Raw genomic sequence first — 23,422 nt, 5'->3', positions numbered from 1 at the left:
CAGGCCTGTAAATGACACCTGCCCTCAAAAAAATTCCTGGGGTCAAAACTCGACCAAAAAATTCAAAAGAGGGCAACCTTCAAAGATAACAATTTCAAGAGGTTTATGGTACCCACCGTTTTTTTTCCTGTTTTTGTTTCACAGAAATTTTAAAAGGCGTGGAAAAATGCTGAACATTAGGAATACTTAAAGACATGCAAATCCAAATTACAAAAACCTATCAGCTCACACCAGTCACAATGGCCATCAGCAAAAATTCTGCAAACAATAAATGCTGAAGGGGTTGTAGAGACATGCCTACCCTTGGTTCAACATGGGACATGGTAAGAGCCAGTAATGAAAACACAAAGGAGGTGCCTTGAAAAGGTAAATATTGAGCTACCATTCAATCAAGGATACCCACTGCTGGACCTATCGCCTGAGAGGATGAGAATCAAAAGGCCACAGGCTGGACTTCACTGGTGGCGCAGTGGTTGAGAGCCCGCCTGCCGATGCAGGGGACACGGGTTCGTGCCCCGGTCCGGGAAGATCCCACATGCCGTGGAGCGGCTGGTCCCGTGAGCTATAGCTGCTGGGCCTGCGTGTCCGGAGTCTGTGCTCCTCAACGGGAGAGGCCACGGCAGTGAGAGGCCTGCGTACCACCAAAAAAAAAGAGACACAGGCTGGCAATCCTGCACTCCAGCAATATTTACCATAGCCAACACTTGGAAGCAACGAAAATGCCCATCAACAGAGGAATGCACAAAGAAGAAATGGTCCATGTACACAATGGAATATGACTCCAATAAAGAAATATAAATTCAATTTAGAAAAGCAACATAAGTAAGGAGACATCAGGTTTTGGGGATTTATCCGGGCACATTCCACTCGAATTTATAACCGAGGAACACCACTGGCAGGTAGGTCTCTTTCCCAAGTTACCAGATTGGGAAAGCAGAAATGCTGCCACCCTCTGGCCGTTACCTGCAACAGCAGCTTTAAAACCTGTGCTAAGGGTCACTTCATATGCACCAGTATTGGAGGGCTGTAAATGAAACCTGCCCTCAAAATGTCTTGAGGGAGGTAATGGCCAAAATATTTCAAAATGTCACACATACTTCAAGAAAACAATTTGAAGAGGTAAGCTGTACTCACAGTTTGAAGGAAAAAAGGACATGCCAGAAAGCTCAATTTCAAGGGATTATGAGATGCATGCAAATCCAACCACAACTAGGTATCAGCTCACACTAGTCAGAATAAACCTCAACAAAAACCTGCAAACAATAAATGCTGAAGGTTTTATGGAGAAGTGCATACCCTCAACTTTAAGTGGGACGTAACCTGGTAAGAGCCATAATGAGAACAGAATGGAGGTGCCTTTACAAGGTAAACATTTTGCTACCATAGGACGCACAAGGCCCAATCTTGGGCCTATAACCTAAGAAGGCAGAATTGGAAGTCACAGGCAGGCAAATGTGCATTGCCGCAGTATTAAAATAGCCAAGACGTGGAAGCAACCAAAAAGTCCATCAACAGATGAGTGGACAAAGAAGAACTGGTACATGTACAGACGGAATATTAGCCAAGGAGAAAAAGGACACAATGCCATTTGCAGCACCGTCGATGAATCTAGAGGTAGTCACACAACTTGTAGTAAGTCAGAAAGAGAAAGACACATATCGTATGATATCACTTATAGGTGTTACCTAAAAATTGATATCAGTGAAGATATTTCCACACAGAAGGGCAATCACAGATTCATTAAACAAACTTATGGTTCACCAATGGAAAGGTGTGAGAATTGGATCCATTTGGATATTGGGGTTAACAGACATATACAAACATAGGTGAAATATATAATCCCCAATATCCTACAGAATACCAAGAGAAGACTACTCAACATTCTCTCATAACGTACATGGGAAAACGATCCCAGGAGAGTAGACATATGTATATGTGTAAAAGAATCACATCTTGCACACCTAAAACAAGACAAACATTGTAATCAAACTGGCTGTGATAAAAAAAATAAAAATTAAATTGAAAAAACGAGCAAGAAGTAGTGAGACATAAACTTAAGGGGCTTTATCCTGGCACAGTCCATTCTAAATTACAACCTAGAACACGACTTCCATTGAGGCCCTGTGGCCCTAGTTACCAGACTTGCTAAAGGAGAACTGCTGCCACCTTGTGGCCGTTTCACACAACAGCAGCTTTAAACCCAGCGTTAATGGTCAGTTGATATTCAAAATACTTCCGGGCCTGTAAATGACACCTGCCCTGCAAACAAATGCTCGGGTCCAATACCGACCAAAAAATTCAAAAGACCTCCACATTTCAAAAAGACAGTTTCAAGAGGCATATTTTACACACATTTGTGTTCTGTTTCTTTTTTTTTCTTTTATTTTGTTAAAAAAAACGGGAAGGGAAAAAGGCTGAACATCAGGAATTAATAAAGCCATGCAAATCCAGTGTACAAAAGCGTTCACCTCACAGCCGTCAGAATGATCATCAGCAAAAAAAAAGTCTACAAAGAATAAATGCTGAAGGGGTTTTGGAGAACTGCGTACCCTTTAGCTGCTGGTGGGATGTAACCTGGTAAGAGCCAGTAGTGAGAACAGAATGGAGGTGCGTTTAAAGGTAAAAATTGAGCTACCATGTGATCTGGTAGGCCCACTGATGGGCCTATCACCTGGGTAGACCAGAATCAAAAGGACACAGGCTGGCAATCCTGCACTGCAACAACATGTACCATAGCCAAGACCTGGAAGAAACCAAAATGTCCATCAACAGAAAAATGCACCAAGAAGAAGTTGTCCATGTACCCAATGGAATATTAACTATGAAGAAGCATGGAACAGTGCCGTTGGCAACACCATAAAAGGATCTAGAGATAATCACCCAACTTGAAGTAAGAAAGAAACCAAAAGACAGATATGCTATGACATCACTTATAGGTGTTACCTAAAAATTGATGCCCATAAAATAATTTCCAAGAGAAGGACACGCATAGATTCAGAAAACCAAATTATGTTTAACCAGATGGAAAGGTGTAAGGAATATGTGAATTAGGATATGGGGGTTATCAGACATGTACTAATACATATGAAATATATAATCACAAAATACCTATGGAATACGAAGAGAGGTCTACTCCACACTCCATAATAACATACACGGGATAGGATCCAAAGAGGAATAGACAGATACATTGATATGATAAAGCAGAATCTGTACACCTAGGAGAATCTACATTTTTATCAAATTTGCTCTGATAATGAATAAAAATTAAATTTAAAAACCAAACAAAAATGTAGGAGATATAAGTACTTGCGGGTTTGCACTGGCACATTCCACTCTAATTTGCAGCTTACTAACACGACTTCCAGGAAAGCTCTGTTGCCCAAAACCCAGAGTTAGAAATGTAGAAATGCTGCCGCCTTGTGGCCAGTTCCCCGCAAGAGTGGCTTTAAACCCACAGCTAATGGTCACTTAACACTCACAAGGACTCAGGGCTGTAAAGGACACCTCCCGTCAAAAAGTGTCCTGAGGTAGGGAATGGCCAAAAATATTCAAAACTGGCAAATTTTTCAAGGAGATCGTATGGACAGGTAAGTTTTACTCACTCTTTTTCAAAAAAGAGGAAAATGGATAAAAGCTCAACATCAGGAATTATTAGCCCATGCAAATCTAACCTACAGAAAGGTTTCAACTCACACATGTCAAGTACCATCAGCAAAAAGTCTACAAACAATTAATGCCGAAGGGGTTTTAGAGAACTGGGTACCCTCTACCTGCTGGTGAGTTGTAAAGGGGTAACAGCCAATAATGAGCAGAGAAAGGAGCTGCGTTTATAAGTAAAAATGGAGCCACCATTCCATTCAGCAGGCCCACTGCTGAGCCTCTCACCTGAGAAGACCAGAGTCGAGAAGGCACAGGCTTCAACAGCTGCACTGCAGCAATTTTCATAATAGCCAAGACACGGAAGCAACCATAATGTCCAGCACCAGATGAATGGATAAAGAAGAAGTGGTCCATGTACACAATGGAATATTAGCCATGGAAAACAATGAAGCACTGCTCTTTGAGGCACCATAGATGAGCCTAGAGATAATCACAGAACATGAGGTAAGTCGGAAAGCAAAAGACATATCTTATGATATCACTTATAGGCATTATCTAACAACTGACACAAATGAACATATTTCCACAGAGAAAGACACTCACAGACATAGAAAACACACTATGCTTATCTAAAAGGAAAGGTACGGGGAATGGAAAAATTAAGATTAGGGTGACCATACGTGTACAAATACCTATTAAATACATCTATCAAAACGACCGACCATATAACAAGAGAGGTCTACGGAACACCCTGAAAGAATTTACATGGGAGGAGGATGTGTATATGAATATACATATATATATATATATATATATATGTGTGTGTGTATATATATATATATATATATATGTAATGTACAAATGAACCAGATTGTGTACACCTCGGACAAACAATATTCTAAACATTACCCCGATTAAAAACATTCAAACAATGAACAAGAAGTAATGTGACATAAACTTATGGGGGTTTTTCCTGGCACATTCCATTGTAATTTACAACCTAGGAACAGGACTTCCAGAAAGGCTCTGCTGTCCTAGTAACCAGATTTGGGAATGGAGAAATGCTGCCGCCTTGTGGCCGTTTCCCTCAACAGCAGCTTTAAACCCAGTGCTAAAGGTCACTAAATATTCACACTCATTGCAGGCCTGTAAATGACACCTGCCCTCAAAAAAATTCCTGGGGTCAAAACTCGACCAAAAAATTCAAAAGAGGGCAACCTTCAAAGATAACAATTTCAAGAGGTTTATGGTACCCACCGTTTCTTTTCCTGTTTTTGTTTCACAGAAATTTTAAAAGGCGTGGAAAAATGCTGAACATTAGGAATACTTAAAGACATGCAAATCCAAATTACAAAAACCTATCAGCTCACACCAGTCACAATGGCCATCAGCAAAAATTCGGCAAACAATAAATGCTGAAGGGGTTGTAGAGACATGCCTACCCTTGGTTCAACATGGGACATGGTAAGAGCCAGTAATGAAAACACAAAGGAGGTGCCTTGAAAAGGTAAATATGGAGCTACCATTCAATCAAGGATACCCACTGCTGGACCTATCGCCTGAGAGGATGAGAATCAAAAGGCCACAGGCTGGACTTCACTGGTGGCGCAGTGGTTGAGAGCCCGCCTGCCGATGCAGGGGACACGGGTTCGTGCCCCGGTCCGGGAAGATCCCACATGCCGTGGAGCGGCTGGTCCCGTGAGCTATAGCTGCTGGGCCTGCGTGTCCGGAGTCTGTGCTCCTCAACGGGAGAGGCCACGGCAGTGAGAGGCCTGCGTACCACCAAAAAAAAGAGACACAGGCTGGCAATCCTGCACTCCAGCAATATTTACCATAGCCAACACTTGGAAGCAACGAAAATGCCCATCAACAGAGGAATGCACAAAGAAGAAATGGTCCATGTACACAATGGAATATGACTCCAATAAAGAAATATAAATTCAATTTAGAAAAGCAACATAAGTAAGGAGACATCAGGTTTTGGGGATTTATCCGGGCACATTCCACTCGAATTTATAACCGAGGAACACCACTGGCAGGTAGGTCTCTTTCCCAAGTTACCAGATTGGGAAAGCAGAAATGCTGCCACCCTCTGGCCGTTACCTGCAACAGCAGCTTTAAAACCTGTGCTAAGGGTCACTTCATATGCACCAGTACTGGAGGGCTGTAAATGAAACCTGCCCTCAAAATGTCTTGAGGGAGGTAATGGCCAAAATATTTCAAAATGTCACACATACTTCAAGAAAACAATTTGAAGAGGTAAGCTGTACTCACAGTTTGAAGGAAAAAAGGACATGCCAGAAAGCTCAATTTCAAGGGATTATGAGATGCATGCAAATCCAACCACAACTAGGTATCAGCTCACACTAGTCAGAATAAACCTCAACAAAAACCTGCAAACAATAAATGCTGAAGGTGTTATGGAGAAGTGCATACCCTCAACTTTAAGTGGGACGTAACCTGGTAAGAGCCATAATGAGAACAGAATGGAGGTGCCTTTACAAGGTAAACATTTTGCTACCATAGGACGCACAAGGCCCAATCCTGGGCCTATAACCTAAGAAGGCAGAATTGGAAGTCACAGGCAGGCAAATGTGCATTGCCGCAGTATTAAAATAGCCAAGACGTGGAAGCAACCAAAAAGTCCATCAACAGATGAGTGGACAAAGAAGAACTGGTACATGTACAGACGGAATATTAGCCAAGGAGAAAAAGGACACAATGCCATTTGCAGCACCGTCGATGAATCTAGAGGTAGTCACACAACTTGTAGTAAGTCAGAAAGAGAAAGACACATATCGTATGATATCACTTATAGGTGTTACCTAAAAATTGATATCAGTGAAGATATTTCCACACAGAAGGGCAATCACAGATTCATTAAACAAACTTATGGTTCACCAATGGAAAGGTGTGAGAATTGGATCCATTTGGATATTGGGGTTAACAGACATATACAAACATAGGTGAAATATATAATCCCCAATATCCTACAGAATACCAAGAGAAGACTACTCAACATTCTCTCATAACGTACATGGGAAAACGATCCCAGGAGAGTAGACATATGTATATGTGTAAAAGAATCACATCTTGCACACCTAAAACAAGCCAAACATTGTAATCAAACTGGCTGTGATAAAAAAAATAAAAATTAAATTGAAAAAACGAGCAAGAAGTAGTGAGACATAAACTTAAGGGGCTTTATCCTGGCACAGTCCATTCTAAATTACAACCTAGAACACGACTTCCATTGAGGCCCTGTGGCCCTAGTTACCAGACTTGCTAAAGGAGAACTGCTGCCACCTTGTGGCCGTTTCACACAACAGCAGCTTTAAACCCAGCGTTAATGGTCAGTTGATATTCAAAATACTTCCGGGCCTGTAAATGACACCTGCCCTGCAAACAAATGCTCGGGTCCAATACCGACCAAAAAATTCAAAAGACCTCCACATTTCAAAAAGACAGTTTCAAGAGGCATATTTTACACACATTTGTGTTCTGTTTCTTTTTTTTTCTTTTATTTTGTTAAAAAAAACGGGAAGGGAAAAAGGCTGAACATCAGGAATTAATAAAGCCATGCAAATCCAGTGTACAAAAGCGTTCACCTCACAGCCGTCAGAATGATCATCAGCAAAAAAAAAGTCTACAAAGAATAAATGCTGAAGGGGTTTTGGAGAACTGCGTACCCTTTAGCTGCTGGTGGGATGTAACCTGGTAAGAGCCAGTAGTGAGAACAGAATGGAGGTGCGTTTAAAGGTAAAAATTGAGCTACCATGTGATCTGGTAGGCCCACTGATGGGCCTATCACCTGGGTAGACCAGAATCAAAAGGACACAGGCTGGCAATCCTGCACTGCAACAACATGTACCATAGCCAAGACCTGGAAGAAACCAAAATGTCCATCAACAGAAAAATGCACCAAGAAGAAGTCGTCCATGTACCCAATGGAATATTAACCATGAAGAAGCATGGAACAGTGCCGTTGGCAACACCATAAAAGGATCTAGAGATAATCACCCAACTTGAAGTAAGAAAGAAACCAAAAGACAGATATGCTATGACATCACTTATAGGTGTTACCTAAAAATTGATGCCCATAAAATAATTTCCAAGAGAAGGACACGCATAGATTCAGAAAACCAAATTATGTTTAACCAGATGGAAAGGTGTAAGGAATATGTGAATTAGGATATGGGGGTTATCAGACATGTACTAATACATATGAAATATATAATCACAAAATACCTATGGAATACGAAGAGAGGTCTACTCCACACTCCATAATAACATACACGGGATAGGATCCAAAGAGGAATAGACAGATACATTGATATGATAAAGCAGAATCTGTACACCTAGGAGAATCTACATTTTTATCAAATTTGCTCTGATAATGAATAAAAATTAAATTTAAAAACCAAACAAAAATGTAGGAGATATAAGTACTTGCGGGTTTGCACTGGCACATTCCACTCTAATTTGCAGCTTACTAACACGACTTCCAGGAAAGCTCTGTTGCCCAAAACCCAGAGTTAGAAATGTAGAAATGCTGCCGCCTTGTGGCCAGTTCCCCGCAAGAGTGGCTTTAAACCCACAGCTAATGGTCACTTAACACTCACAAGGACTCAGGGCTGTAAAGGACACCTCCCGTCAAAAAGTGTCCTGAGGTAGGGAATGGCCAAAAATATTCAAAACTGGCAAATTTTTCAAGGAGATCGTATGGACAGGTAAGTTTTACTCACTCTTTTTCAAAAAAGAGGAAAATGGATAAAAGCTCAACATCAGGAATTATTAGCCCATGCAAATCTAACCTACAGAAAGGTTTCAACTCACACATGTCAAGTACCATCAGCAAAAAGTCTACAAACAATTAATGCCGAAGGGGTTTTAGAGAACTGGGTACCCTCTACCTGCTGGTGAGTTGTAAAGGGGTAACAGCCAATAATGAGCAGAGAAAGGAGCTGCGTTTATAAGTAAAAATGGAGCCACCATTCCATTCAGCAGGCCCACTGCTGAGCCTCTCACCTGAGAAGACCAGAGTCGAGAAGGCACAGGCTTCAACAGCTGCACTGCAGCAATTTTCATAATAGCCAAGACACGGAAGCAACCATAATGTCCATCACCAGATGAATGGATAAAGAAGAAGTGGTCCATGTACACAATGGAATATTAGCCATGGAAAACAATGAAGCACTGCTCTTTGAGGCACCATAGATGAGCCTAGAGATAATCACAGAACATGAGGTAAGTCGGAAAGCAAAAGACATATCTTATGATATCACTTATAGGCATTATCTAACAACTGACACAAATGAACATATTTCCACAGAGAAAGACACTCACAGACATAGAAAACACACTATGCTTATCTAAAAGGAAAGGTACGGGGAATGGAAAAATTAAGATTAGGGTTACCATACGTGTACAAATACCTATTAAATACATCTATCAAAACGACCGACCATATAACAAGAGAGGTCTACGGAACACCCTGAAAGAATTTACATGGGAGGAGGATGTGTATATGAATATACATATATATATATATATATATATATGTGTGTGTATATATATATATATATATATATATATATGTAATGTACAAATGAACCAGATTGTGTACACCTCGGACAAACAATATTCTAAACACTACCCCGATTAAAAACATTCAAACAATGAACAAGAAGTAATGTGACATAAACTTATGGGGGTTTTTCCTGGCACATTCCATTGTAATTTACAACCTAGGAACAGGACTTCCAGAAAGGCTCTGCTGTCCTAGTAACCAGATTTGGGAATGGAGAAATGCTGCCGCCTTGTGGCCGTTTCCCTCAACAGCAGCTTTAAACCCAGTGCTAAAGGTCACTAAATATTCACACTCATTGCAGGCCTGTAAATGACACCTGCCCTCAAAAAAATTCCTGGGGTCAAAACTCGACCAAAAAATTCAAAAGAGGGCAACCTTCAAAGATAACAATTTCAAGAGGTTTATGGTACCCACCGTTTCTTTTCCTGTTTTTGTTTCACAGAAATTTTAAAAGGCGTGGAAAAATGCTGAACATTAGGAATACTTAAAGACATGCAAATCCAAATTACAAAAACCTATCAGCTCACACCAGTCACAATGGCCATCAGCAAAAATTCTGCAAACAATAAATGCTGAAGGGGTTGTAGAGACATGCCTACCCTTGGTTCAACATGGGACATGGTAAGAGCCAGTAATGAAAACACAAAGGAGGTGCCTTGAAAAGGTAAATATTGAGCTACCATTCAATCAAGGATACCCACTGCTGGACCTATCGCCTGAGAGGATGAGAATCAAAAGGCCACAGGCTGGACTTCACTGGTGGCGCAGTGGTTGAGAGCCCGCCTGCCGATGCAGGGGACACGGGTTCGTGCCCCGGTCCAGGAAGATCCCACATGCCGTGGAGCGGCTGGTCCCGTGAGCTATAGCTGCTGGGCCTGCGTGTCCGGAGTCTGTGCTCCTCAACGGGAGAGGCCACGGCAGTGAGAGGCCTGCGTACCACCAAAAAAAAAGAGACACAGGCTGGCAATCCTGCACTCCAGCAATATTTACCATAGCCAACACTTGGAAGCAACGAAAATGCCCATCAACAGAGGAATGCACAAAGAAGAAATGGTCCATGTACACAATGGAATATGACTCCAATAAAGAAATATAAATTCAATTTAGAAAAGCAACATAAGTAAGGAGACATCAGGTTTTGGGGATTTATCCGGGCACATTCCACTCGAATTTATAACCGAGGAACACCACTGGCAGGTAGGTCTCTTTCCCAAGTTACCAGATTGGGAAAGCAGAAATGCTGCCACCCTCTGGCCGTTACCTGCAACAGCAGCTTTAAAACCTGTGCTAAGGGTCACTTCATATGCACCAATACTGGAGGGCTGTAAATGAAACCTGCCCTCAAAATGTCTTGAGGGAGGTAATGGCCAAAATATTTCAAAATGTCACACATACTTCAAGAAAACAATTTGAAGAGGTAAGCTGTACTCACAGTTTGAAGGAAAAAAGGACATGCCAGAAAGCTCAATTTCAAGGGATTATGAGATGCATGCAAATCCAACCACAACTAGGTATCAGCTCACACTAGTCAGAATAAACCTCAACAAAAACCTGCAAACAATAAATGCTGAAGGTGTTATGGAGAAGTGCATACCCTCAACTTTAAGTGGGACGTAACCTGGTAAGAGCCATAATGAGAACAGAATGGAGGTGCCTTTACAAGGTAAACATTTTGCTACCATAGGACGCACAAGGCCCAATCCTGGGCCTATAACCTAAGAAGGCAGAATTGGAAGTCACAGGCAGGCAAATGTGCATTGCCGCAGTATTAAAATAGCCAAGACGTGGAAGCAACCAAAAAGTCCATCAACAGATGAGTGGACAAAGAAGAACTGGTACATGTACAGACGGAATATTAGCCAAGGAGAAAAAGGACACAATGCCATTTGCAGCACCGTCGATGAATCTAGAGGTAGTCACACAACTTGTAGTAAGTCAGAAAGAGAAAGACACATATCGTATGATATCACTTATAGGTGTTACCTAAAAATTGATATCAGTGAAGATATTTCCACACAGAAGGGCAATCACAGATTCATTAAACAAACTTATGGTTCACCAATGGAAAGGTGTGAGAATTGGATCCATTTGGATATTGGGGTTAACAGACATATACAAACATAGGTGAAATATATAATCCCCAATATCCTACAGAATACCAAGAGAAGACTACTCAACATTCTCTCATAACGTACATGGGAAAACGATCCCAGGAGAGTAGACATATGTATATGTGTAAAAGAATCACATCTTGCACACCTAAAACAAGCCAAACATTGTAATCAAACTGGCTGTGATAAAAAAAATAAAAAGTAAATTGAAAAAACGAGCAAGAAGTAGTGAGACATAAACTTAAGGGGCTTTATCCTGGCACAGTCCATTCTAAATTACAACCTAGAACACGACTTCCATTGAGGCCCTGTGGCCCTAGTTACCAGATTTGGTAAAGGAGAACTGCTGCCACCTTGTGGCCGTTTCACACAACAGCAGCTTTAAACCCAGCGTTAATGGTCAGTTGATATTCAAAATACTTCCGGGCCTGTAAATGACACCTGCCCTGCAAACAAATGCTCGGGTCCAATACCGACCAAAAAATTCAAAAGACCTCCACATTTCAAAAAGACAGTTTCAAGAGGCATATTTTACACACATTTGTGATCTGTTTCTTTTTTTTTCTTTTATTTTGTTAAAAAAAACGGGAAGGGAAAAAGGCTGAACATCAGGAATTAATAAAGCCATGCAAATCCAGTGTACAAAAGCGTTCACCTCACAGCCGTCAGAATGATCATCAGCAAAAAAAAAGTCTACAAAGAATAAATGCTGAAGGGGTTTTGGAGAACTGCGTACCCTTTAGCTGCTGGTGGGATGTAACCTGGTAAGAGCCAGTAGTGAGAACAGAATGGAGGTGCGTTTAAAGGTAAAAATTGAGCTACCATGTGATCTGGTAGGCCCACTGATGGGCCTATCACCTGGGTAGACCAGAATCAAAAGGACACAGGCTGGCAATCCTGCACTGCAACAACATGTACCATAGCCAAGACCTGGAAGAAACCAAAATGTCCATCAACAGAAAAATGCACCAAGAAGAAGTCGTCCATGTACCCAATGGAATATTAACCATGAAGAAGCATGGAACAGTGCCGTTGGCAACACCATAAAAGGATCTAGAGATAATCACCCAACTTGAAGTAAGAAAGAAACCAAAAGACAGATATGCTATGACATCACTTATAGGTGTTACCTAAAAATTGATGCCCATAAAATAATTTCCAAGAGAAGGACACGCATAGATTCAGAAAACCAAATTATGTTTAACCAGATGGAAAGGTGTAAGGAATATGTGAATTAGGATATGGGGGTTATCAGACATGTACTAATACATATGAAATATATAATCACAAAATACCTATGGAATACGAAGAGAGGTCTACTCCACACTCCATAATAACATACACGGGATAGGATCCAAAGAGGAATAGACAGATACATTGATATGATAAAGCAGAATCTGTACACCTAGGAGAATCTACATTTTTATCAAATTTGCTCTGATAATGAATAAAAATTAAATTTAAAAACCAAACAAAAATGTAGGAGATATAAGTACTTGCGGGTTTTCACTGGCACATTCCACTCTAATTTGCAGCTGACTAACACGACTTCCAGGAAAGCTCTGTTGCCCAAAACCCAGAGTTAGAAATGTAGAAATGCTGCCGCCTTGTGGCCAGTTCCCCGCAAGAGTGGCTTTAAACCCACAGCTAATGGTCACTTAACACTCACAAGGACTCAGGGCTGTAAAGGACACCTCCCGTCAAAAAGTGTCCTGAGGTAGGGAATGGCCAAAAATATTCAAAACTGGCAAATTTTTCAAGGAGATCGTATGGACAGGTAAGTTTTACTCACTCTTTTTCAAAAAAGAGGAAAATGGATAAAAGCTCAACATCAGGAATTATTAGCCCATGCAAATCTAACCTACAGAAAGGTTTCAACTCACACATGTCAAGTACCATCAGCAAAAAGTCTACAAACAATTAATGCCGAAGGGGTTTTAGAGAACTGGGTACCCTCTACCTGCTGGTGAGTTGTAAAGGGGTAACAGCCAATAATGAGCAGAGAAAGGAGCTGCGTTTATAAGTAAAAATGGAGCCACCATTCCATTCAGCAGGCCCACTGCTGAGCCTCTCACCTGAGAAGACCAGAGTCGAGAAGGCACAGGCTTCAACAGCTGCACTGCAGCAATTTTCATAATAGCCAAGACACGGAAGCAACCATAATGTCCATCACCAGATGAATGGATAAAGAAGAAGTGGTCCATGTACACAATGGAATATTAGCCATGGAAAACAATGAAGCACTGCTCTTTGAGGCACCATAGATGAGCCTAGAGATAATCACAGAACATGAGGTAAGTCGGAAAGCAAAAGACATATCTTATGATATCACTTATAGGCATTATCTAACAACTGACACAAATGAACATATTTCCACAGAGAAAGACACTCACAGACATAGAAAACACACTATGCTTATCTAAAAGGAAAGGTACGGGGAATGGAAAAATTAAGATTAGGGTTACCATACGTGTACAAATACCTATTAAATACATCTATCAAAACGACCGACCATATAACAAGAGAGGTCTACGGAACACCCTGAAAGAATTTACATGGGAGGAGGATGTGTATATGAATATACATATATATATATATATATATATATGTGTGTGTATATATATATATATATATATATATGTAATGTACAAATGAACCAGATTGTGTACACCTCGGACAAACAATATTCTAAACACTACCCCGATTAAAAACATTCAAACAATGAACAAGAAGTAATGTGACATAAACTTATGGGGGTTTTTCCTGGCACATTCCATTGTAATTTACAACCTAGGAACAGGACTTCCAGAAAGGCTCTGCTGTCCTAGTAACCAGATTTGGGAATGGAGAAATGCTGCCGCCTTGTGGCCGTTTCCCTCAACAGCAGCTTTAAACCCAGTGCTAAAGGTCACTAAATATTCACACTCATTGCAGGCCTGTAAATGACACCTGCCCTCAAAAAAATTCCTGGGGTCAAAACTCGACCAAAAAATTCAAAAGAGGGCAACCTTCAAAGATAACAATTTCAAGAGGTTTATGGTACCCACCGTTTCTTTTCCTGTTTTTGTTTCACAGAAATTTTAAAAGGCGTGGAAAAATGCTGAACATTAGGAATACTTAAAGACATGCAAATCCAAATTACAAAAACCTATCAGCTCACACCAGTCACAATGGCCATCAGCAAAAATTCTGCAAACAATAAATGCTGAAGGGGTTGTAGAGACATGCCTACCCTTGGTTCAACATGGGACATGGTAAGAGCCAGTAATGAAAACACAAAGGAGGTGCCTTGAAAAGGTAAATATTGAGCTACCATTCAATCAAGGATACCCACTGCTGGACCTATCGCCTGAGAGGATGAGAATCAAAAGGCCACAGGCTGGACTTCACTGGTGGCGCAGTGGTTGAGAGCCCGCCTGCCGATGCAGGGGACACGGGTTCGTGCCCCGGTCCGGGAAGATCCCACATGCCGTGGAGCGGCTGGTCCCGTGAGCTATAGCTGCTGGGCCTGCGTGTCCGGAGTCTGTGCTCCTCAACGGGAGAGGCCACGGCAGTGAGAGGCCTGCGTACCACCAAAAAAAAAGAGACACAGGCTGGCAATCCTGCACTCCAGCAATATTTACCATAGCCAACACTTGGAAGCAACGAAAATGCCCATCAACAGAGGAATGCACAAAGAAGAAATGGTCCATGTACACAATGGAATATGACTCCAATAAAGAAATATAAATTCAATTTAGAAAAGCAACATAAGTAAGGAGACATCAGGTTTTGGGGATTTATCCGGGCACATTCCACTCGAATTTATAACCGAGGAACACCACTGGCAGGTAGGTCTCTTTCCCAAGTTACCAGATTGGGAAAGCAGAAATGCTGCCACCCTCTGGCCGTTACCTGCAACAGCAGCTTTAAAACCTGTGCTAAGGGTCACTTCATATGCACCAGTACTGGAGGGCTGTAAATGAAACCTGCCCTCAAAATGTCTTGAGGGAGGTAATGGCCAAAATATTTCAAAATGTCACACATACTTCAAGAAAACAATTTGAAGAGGTAAGCTGTACTCACAGTTTGAAGGAAAAAAGGACATGCCAGAAAGCTCAATTTCAAGGGATTATGAGATGCATGCAAATCCAACCACAACTAGGTATCAGCTCACACTAGTCAGAATAAACCTCAACAAAAACCTGCAAACAATAAATGCTGAAGGTGTTATGGAGAAGTGCATACCCTCAACTTTAAGTGGGACGTAACCTGGTAAGAGCCATAATGAGAACAGAATGGAGGTGCCTTTACAAGGTAAACATTTTGCTACCATAGGACGCACAAGGCCCAATCCTGGGCCTATAACCTAAGAAGGCAGAATTGGAAGTCACAGGCAGGCAAATGTGCATTGCCGCAGTATTAAAATAGCCAAGACGTGGAAGCAACCAAAAAGTCCATCAACAGATGAGTGGACAAAGAAGAACTGGTACATGTACAGACGGAATATTAGCCAAGGAGAAAAAGGACACAATGCCATTTGCAGCACCGTCGATGAATCTAGAGGTAGTCACACAACTTGTAGTAAGTCAGAAAGAGAAAGACACATATCGTATGATATCACTTATAGGTGTTACCTAAAAATTGATATCAGTGAAGATATTTCCACACAGAAGGGCAATCACAGATTCATTAAACAAACTTATGGTTCACCAATGGAAAGGTGTGAGAATTGGATCCATTTGGATATTGGGGTTAACAGACATATACAAACATAGGTGAAATATATAATCCCCAATATCCTACAGAATACCAAGAGAAGACTACTCAACATTCTCTCATAACGTACATGGGAAAACGATCCCAGGAGAGTAGACATATGTATATGTGTAAAAGAATCACATCTTGCACACCTAAAACAAGACAAACATTGTAATCAAACTGGCTGTGATAAAAAAAATAAAAATTAAATTGAAAAAACGAGCAAGAAGTAGTGAGACATAAACTTAAGGGGCTTTATCCTGGCACAGTCCATTCTAAATTACAACCTAGAACACGACTTCCATTGAGGCCCTGTGGCCCTAGTTACCAGACTTGCTAAAGGAGAACTGCTGCCACCTTGTGGCCGTTTCACACAACAGCAGCTTTAAACCCAGCGTTAATGGTCAGTTGATATTCAAAATACTTCCGGGCCTGTAAATGACACCTGCCCTGCAAACAAATGCTGGGGTCCAATACCGACCAAAAAATTCAAAAGACCTCCACATTTCAAAAAGACAGCTTCAAGAGGCATATTTTACACACATTTGTGTTCTGTTTCTTTTTTTTCTTTTATTTTGTTAAAAAAAACGGGAAGGGAAAAAGGCTGAACATCAGGAATTAATAAAGCCATGCAAATCCAGTGTACAAAAGTGTTCACCTCACAGCCGTCAGAATGATCATCAGCAAAAAAAAAGTCTACAAAGAATAAATGCTGAAGGGGTTTTGGAGAACTGCGTACCCTTTAGCTGCTGGTGGGATGTAACCTGGTAAGAGCCAGTAGTGAGAACAGAATGGAGGTGCGTTTAAAGGTAAAAATTGAGCTACCATGTGATCTGGTAGGCCCACTGATGGGCCTATCACCTGGGTAGACCAGAATCAAAAGGACACAGGCTGGCAATCCTGCACTGCAACAACATGTACCATAGCCAAGACCTGGAAGAAACCAAAATGTCCATCAACAGAAAAATGCACCAAGAAGAAGTCGTCCATGTACCCAATGGAATATTAACCATGAAGAAGCATGGAACAGTGCCGTTGGCAACACCATAAAAGGATCTAGAGATAATCACCCAACTTGAAGTAAGAAAGAAACCAAAAGACAGATATGCTATGACATCACTTATAGGTGTTACCTAAAAATTGATGCCCATAAAATAATTTCCAAGAGAAGGACACGCATAGATTCAGAAAACCAAATTATGTTTAACCAGATGGAAAGGTGTAAGGAATATGTGAATTAGGATATGGGGGTTATCAGACATGTACTAATACATATGAAATATATAATCACAAAATACCTATGGAATACGAAGAGAGGTCTACTCCACACTCCATAATAACATACACGGGATAGGATCCAAAGAGGAATAGACAGATACATTGATATGATAAAGCAGAATCTGTACACCTAGGAGAATCTACATTTTTATCAAATTTGCTCTGATAATGAATAAAAATTAAATTTAAAAACCAAACAAAAATGTAGGAGATATAAGTACTTGCGGGTTTTCACTGGCACATTCCACTCTAATTTGCAGCTGACTAACATGACTTCCAGGAAAGCTCTGTTGCCCAAAACCCAGAGTTAGAAATGTAGAAATGCTGCCGCCTTGTGGCCAGTTCCCCGCAAGAGTGGCTTTAAACCCACAGCTAATGGTCACTTAACACTCACAAGGACTCAGGGCTGTAAAGGACACCTCCCGTCAAAAAGTGTCCTGAGGTAGGGAATGGCCAAAAATATTCAAAACTGGCAAATTTTTCAAGGAGATCGTATGGACAGGTAAGTTTTACTCACTCTTTTTCAAAAAAGAGGAAAAATGGATAAAAGCTCAACATCAGGAATTATTAGCCCATGCAAATCTAACCTACAGAAAGGTTTCAACTCACACATGTCAAGTACCATCAGCAAAAAGTCTACAAACAATTAATGCCGAAGGGGTTTTAGAGAACTGGGTACCCTCTACCTGCTGGTGAGTTGTAAAGGGGTAACAGCCAATAATGAGCAGAGAAAGGAGCTGCGTTTATAAGTAAAAATGGAGCCACCATTCCATTCAGCAGGCCCACTGCTGAGCCTCTCACCTGAGAAGACCAGAGTCGAGAAGGCACAGGCTTCAACAGCTGCACTGCAGCAATTTTCATAATAGCCAAGACACGGAAGCAACCATAATGTCCATCACCAGATGAATGGATAAAGAAGAAGTGGTCCATGTACACAATGGAATATTAGCCATGGAAAACAATGAAGCACTGCTCTTTGAGGCACCATAGATGAGCCTAGAGATAATCACAGAACATGAGGTAAGTCGGAAAGCAAAAGACATATCTTATGATATCACTTATAGGCATTATCTAACAACTGACACAAATGAACATATTTCCACAGAGAAAGACACTCACAGACATAGAAAACACACTATGCTTATCTAAAAGGAAAGGTACGGGGGAATGGAAAAATTAAGATTAGGGTTACCATACGTGTACAAATACCTATTAAATACATCTATCAAAACGACCGACCATATAACAAGAGAGGTCTACGGAACACCCTGAAAGAATTTACATGGGAGGAGGATGTGTATATGAATATACATATATATATATATATATATATATATGTGTGTGTATATATATATATATATATATATATATATGTAATGTACAAATGAACCAGATTGTGTACACCTCGGACAAACAATATTCTAAACACTACCCCCGATTAAAAACATTCAAACAATGAACAAGAAGTAATGTGACATAAACTTATGGGGGTTTTTCCTGGCACATTCCATTGTAATTTACAACCTAGGAACAGGACTTCCAGAAAGGCTCTGCTGTCCTAGTAACCAGATTTGGGAATGGAGAAATGCTGCCGCCTTGTGGCCGTTTCCCTCAACAGCAGCTTTAAACCCAGTGCTAAAGGTCACTAAATATTCACACTCATTGCAGGCCTGTAAATGACACCTGCCCTCAAAAAAATTCCTGGGGTCAAAACTCGACCAAAAAATTCAAAAGAGGGCAACCTTCAAAGATAACAATTTCAAGAGGTTTATGGTACCCACCGTTTCTTTTCCTGTTTTTGTTTCACAGAAATTTTAAAAGGCGTGGAAAAATGCTGAACATTAGGAATACTTAAAGACATGCAAATCCAAATTACAAAAACCTATCAGCTCACACCAGTCACAATGGCCATCAGCAAAAATTCTGCAAACAATAAATGCTGAAGGGGTTGTAGAGACATGCCTACCCTTGGTTCAACATGGGACATGGTAAGAGCCAGTAATGAAAAACACAAAGGAGGTGCCTTGAAAAGGTAAATATTGAGCTACCATTCAATCAAGGATACCCACTGCTGGACCTATCGCCTGAGAGGATGAGAATCAAAAGGCCACAGGCTGGACTTCACTGGTGGCGCAGTGGTTGAGAGCCCGCCTGCCGATGCAGGGGACACGGGTTCGTGCCCCGGTCCGGGAAGATCCCACATGCCGTGGAGCGGCTGGTCCCGTGAGCTATAGCTGCTGGGCCTGCGTGTCCGGAGTCTGTGCTCCTCAACGGGAGAGGCCACGGCAGTGAGAGGCCTGCGTACCACCAAAAAAAAAGAGACACAGGCTGGCAATCCTGCACTCCAGCAATATTTACCATAGCCAACACTTGGAAGCAACGAAAATGCCCATCAACAGAGGAATGCACAAAGAAGAAATGGTCCATGTACACAATGGAATATGACTCCAATAAAGAAATATAAATTCAATTTAGAAAAGCAACATAAGTAAGGAGACATCAGGTTTTGGGGATTTATCCGGGCACATTCCACTCGAATTTATAACCGAGGAACACCACTGGCAGGTAGGTCTCTTTCCCAAGTTACCAGATTGGGAAAGCAGAAATGCTGCCACCCTCTGGCCGTTACCTGCAACAGCAGCTTTAAAACCTGTGCTAAGGGTCACTTCATATGCACCAGTACTGGAGGGCTGTAAATGAAACCTGCCCTCAAAATGTCTTGAGGGAGGTAATGGCCAAAATATTTCAAATGTCACACATACTTCAAGAAAACAATTTGAAGAGGTAAGCTGTACTCACAGTTTGAAGGAAAAAAGGACATGCCAGAAAGCTCAATTTCAAGGGATTATGAGATGCATGCAAATCCAACCACAACTAGGTATCAGCTCACACTAGTCAGAATAAACCTCAACAAAAACCTGCAAACAATAAATGCTGAAGGTGTTATGGAGAAGTGCATACCCTCAACTTTAAGTGGGACGTAACCTGGTAAGAGCCATAATGAGAACAGAATGGAGGTGCCTTTACAAGGTAAACATTTTGCTACCATAGGACGCACAAGGCCCAATCCTGGGCCTATAACCTAAGAAGGCAGAATTGGAAGTCACAGGCAGGCAAATGTGCATTGCCGCAGTATTAAAATAGCCAAGACGTGGAAGCAACCAAAAAGTCCATCAACAGATGAGTGGACAAAGAAGAACTGGTACATGTACAGACGGAATATTAGCCAAGGAGAAAAAGGACACAATGCCATTTGCAGCACCGTCGATGAATCTAGAGGTAGTCACACAACTTGTAGTAAGTCAGAAAGAGAAAGACACATATCGTATGATATCACTTATAGGTGTTACCTAAAAATTGATATCAGTGAAGATATTTCCACACAGAAGGGCAATCACAGATTCATTAAACAAACTTATGGTTCACCAATGGAAAGGTGTGAGAATTGGATCCATTTGGATATTGGGGTTAACAGACATATACAAACATAGGTGAAATATATAATCCCCAATATCCTACAGAATACCAAGAGAAGACTACTCAACATTCTCTCATAACGTACATGGGAAAACGATCCCAGGAGAGTAGACATATGTATATGTGTAAAAGAATCACATCTTGCACACCTAAAACAAGACAAACATTGTAATCAAACTGGCTGTGATAAAAAAAAATAAAAATTAAATTGAAAAAACGAGCAAGAAGTAGTGAGACATAAACTTAAGGGGCTTTATCCTGGCACAGTCCATTCTAAATTACAACCTAGAACACGACTTCCATTGAGGCCCTGTGGCCCTAGTTACCAGACTTGCTAAAGGAGAACTGCTGCCACCTTGTGGCCGTTTCACACAACAGCAGCTTTAAACCCAGCGTTAATGGTCAGTTGATATTCAAAATACTTCCGGGCCTGTAAATGACACCTGCCCTGCAAACAAATGCTGGGGTCCAATACCGACCAAAAAATTCAAAAGACCTCCACATTTCAAAAAGACAGCTTCAAGAGGCATATTTTACACACATTTGTGTTCTGTTTCTTTTTTTTCTTTTATTTTGTTAAAAAAAACGGGAAGGGAAAAAGGCTGAACATCAGGAATTAATAAAGCCATGCAAATCCAGTGTACAAAAGTGTTCACCTCACAGCCGTCAGAATGATCATCAGCAAAAAAAAAGTCTACAAAGAATAAATGCTGAAGGGGTTTTGGAGAACTGCGTACCCTTTAGCTGCTGGTGGGATGTAACCTGGTAAGAGCCAGTAGTGAGAACAGAATGGAGGTGCGTTTAAAGGTAAAAATTGAGCTACCATGTGATCTGGTAGGCCCACTGATGGGCCTATCACCTGGGTAGACCAGAATCAAAAGGACACAGGCTGGCAATCCTGCACTGCAACAACATGTACCATAGCCAAGACCTGGAAGAAACCAAAATGTCCATCAACAGAAAAATGCACCAAGAAGAAGTCGTCCATGTACCCAATGGAATATTAACCATGAAGAAGCATGGAACAGTGCCGTTGGCAACACCATAAAAGGATCTAGAGATAATCACCCAACTTGAAGTAAGAAAGAAACCAAAAGACAGATATGCTATGACATCACTTATAGGTGTTACCTAAAAATTGATGCCCATAAAATAATTTCCAAGAGAAGGACACGCATAGATTCAGAAAACCAAATTATGTTTAACCAGATGGAAAGGTGTAAGGAATATGTGAATTAGGATATGGGGGTTATCAGACATGTACTAATACATATGAAATATATAATCACAAAATACCTATGGAATACGAAGAGAGGTCTACTCCACACTCCATAATAACATACACGGGATAGGATCCAAAGAGGAATAGACAGATACATTGATATGATAAAGCAGAATCTGTACACCTAGGAGAATCTACATTTTTATCAAATTTGCTCTGATAATGAATAAAAATTAAATTTAAAAACCAAACAAAAATGTAGGAGATATAAGTACTTGCGGGTTTTCACTGGCACATTCCACTCTAATTTGCAGCTGACTAACACGACTTCCAGGAAAGCTCTGTTGCCCAAAACCCAGAGTTAGAAATGTAGAAATGCTGCCGCCTTGTGGCCAGTTCCCCGCAAGAGTGGCTTTAAAACCCACAGCTAATGGTCACTTAACACTCACAAGGACTCAGGGCTGTAAAGGACACCTCCCGTCAAAAAGTGTCCTGAGGTAGGGAATGGCCAAAAATATTCAAAACTGGCAAATTTTTCAAGGAGATCGTATGGACAGGTAAGTTTTACTCACTCTTTTTCAAAAAAGAGGAAAATGGATAAAAGCTCAACATCAGGAATTATTAGCCCATGCAAATCTAACCTACAGAAAGGTTTCAACTCACACATGTCAAGTACCATCAGCAAAAAGTCTACAAACAATTAATGCCGAAGGGGTTTTAGAGAACTGGGTACCCTCTACCTGCTGGTGAGTTGTAAAGGGGTAACAGCCAATAATGAGCAGAGAAAGGAGCTGCGTTTATAAGTAAAAATGGAGCCACCATTCCATTCAGCAGGCCCACTGCTGAGCCTCTCACCTGAGAAGACCAGAGTCGAGAAGGCACAGGCTTCAACAGCTGCACTGCAGCAATTTTCATAATAGCCAAGACACGGAAGCAACCATAATGTCCATCACCAGATGAATGGATAAAGAAGAAGTGGTCCATGTACACAATGGAATATTAGCCATGGAAAACAATGAAGCACTGCTCTTTGAGGCACCATAGATGAGCCTAGAGATAATCACAGAACATGAGGTAAGTCGGAAAGCAAAAGACATATCTTATGATATCACTTATAGGCATTATCTAACAACTGACACAAATGAACATATTTCCACAGAGAAAGACACTCACAGACATAGAAAACACACTATGCTTATCTAAAAGGAAAGGTACGGGGAATGGAAAAATTAAGATTAGGGTTACCATACGTGTACAAATACCTATTAAATACATCTATCAAAACGACCGACCATATAACAAGAGAGGTCTACGGAACACCCTGAAAGAATTTACATGGGAGGAGGATGTGTATATGAATATACATAATATATATATATATATATATATATATGTGTGTGT

The sequence above is a fragment of the Hyperoodon ampullatus genome (assembly GCF_949752795.1).
Source record: "Hyperoodon ampullatus genome assembly, chromosome: 3".
Classification (NCBI taxonomy): domain Eukaryota; kingdom Metazoa; phylum Chordata; class Mammalia; order Artiodactyla; family Ziphiidae; genus Hyperoodon; species Hyperoodon ampullatus.
Note: the sequence above shows the minus strand (reverse complement) of the source record.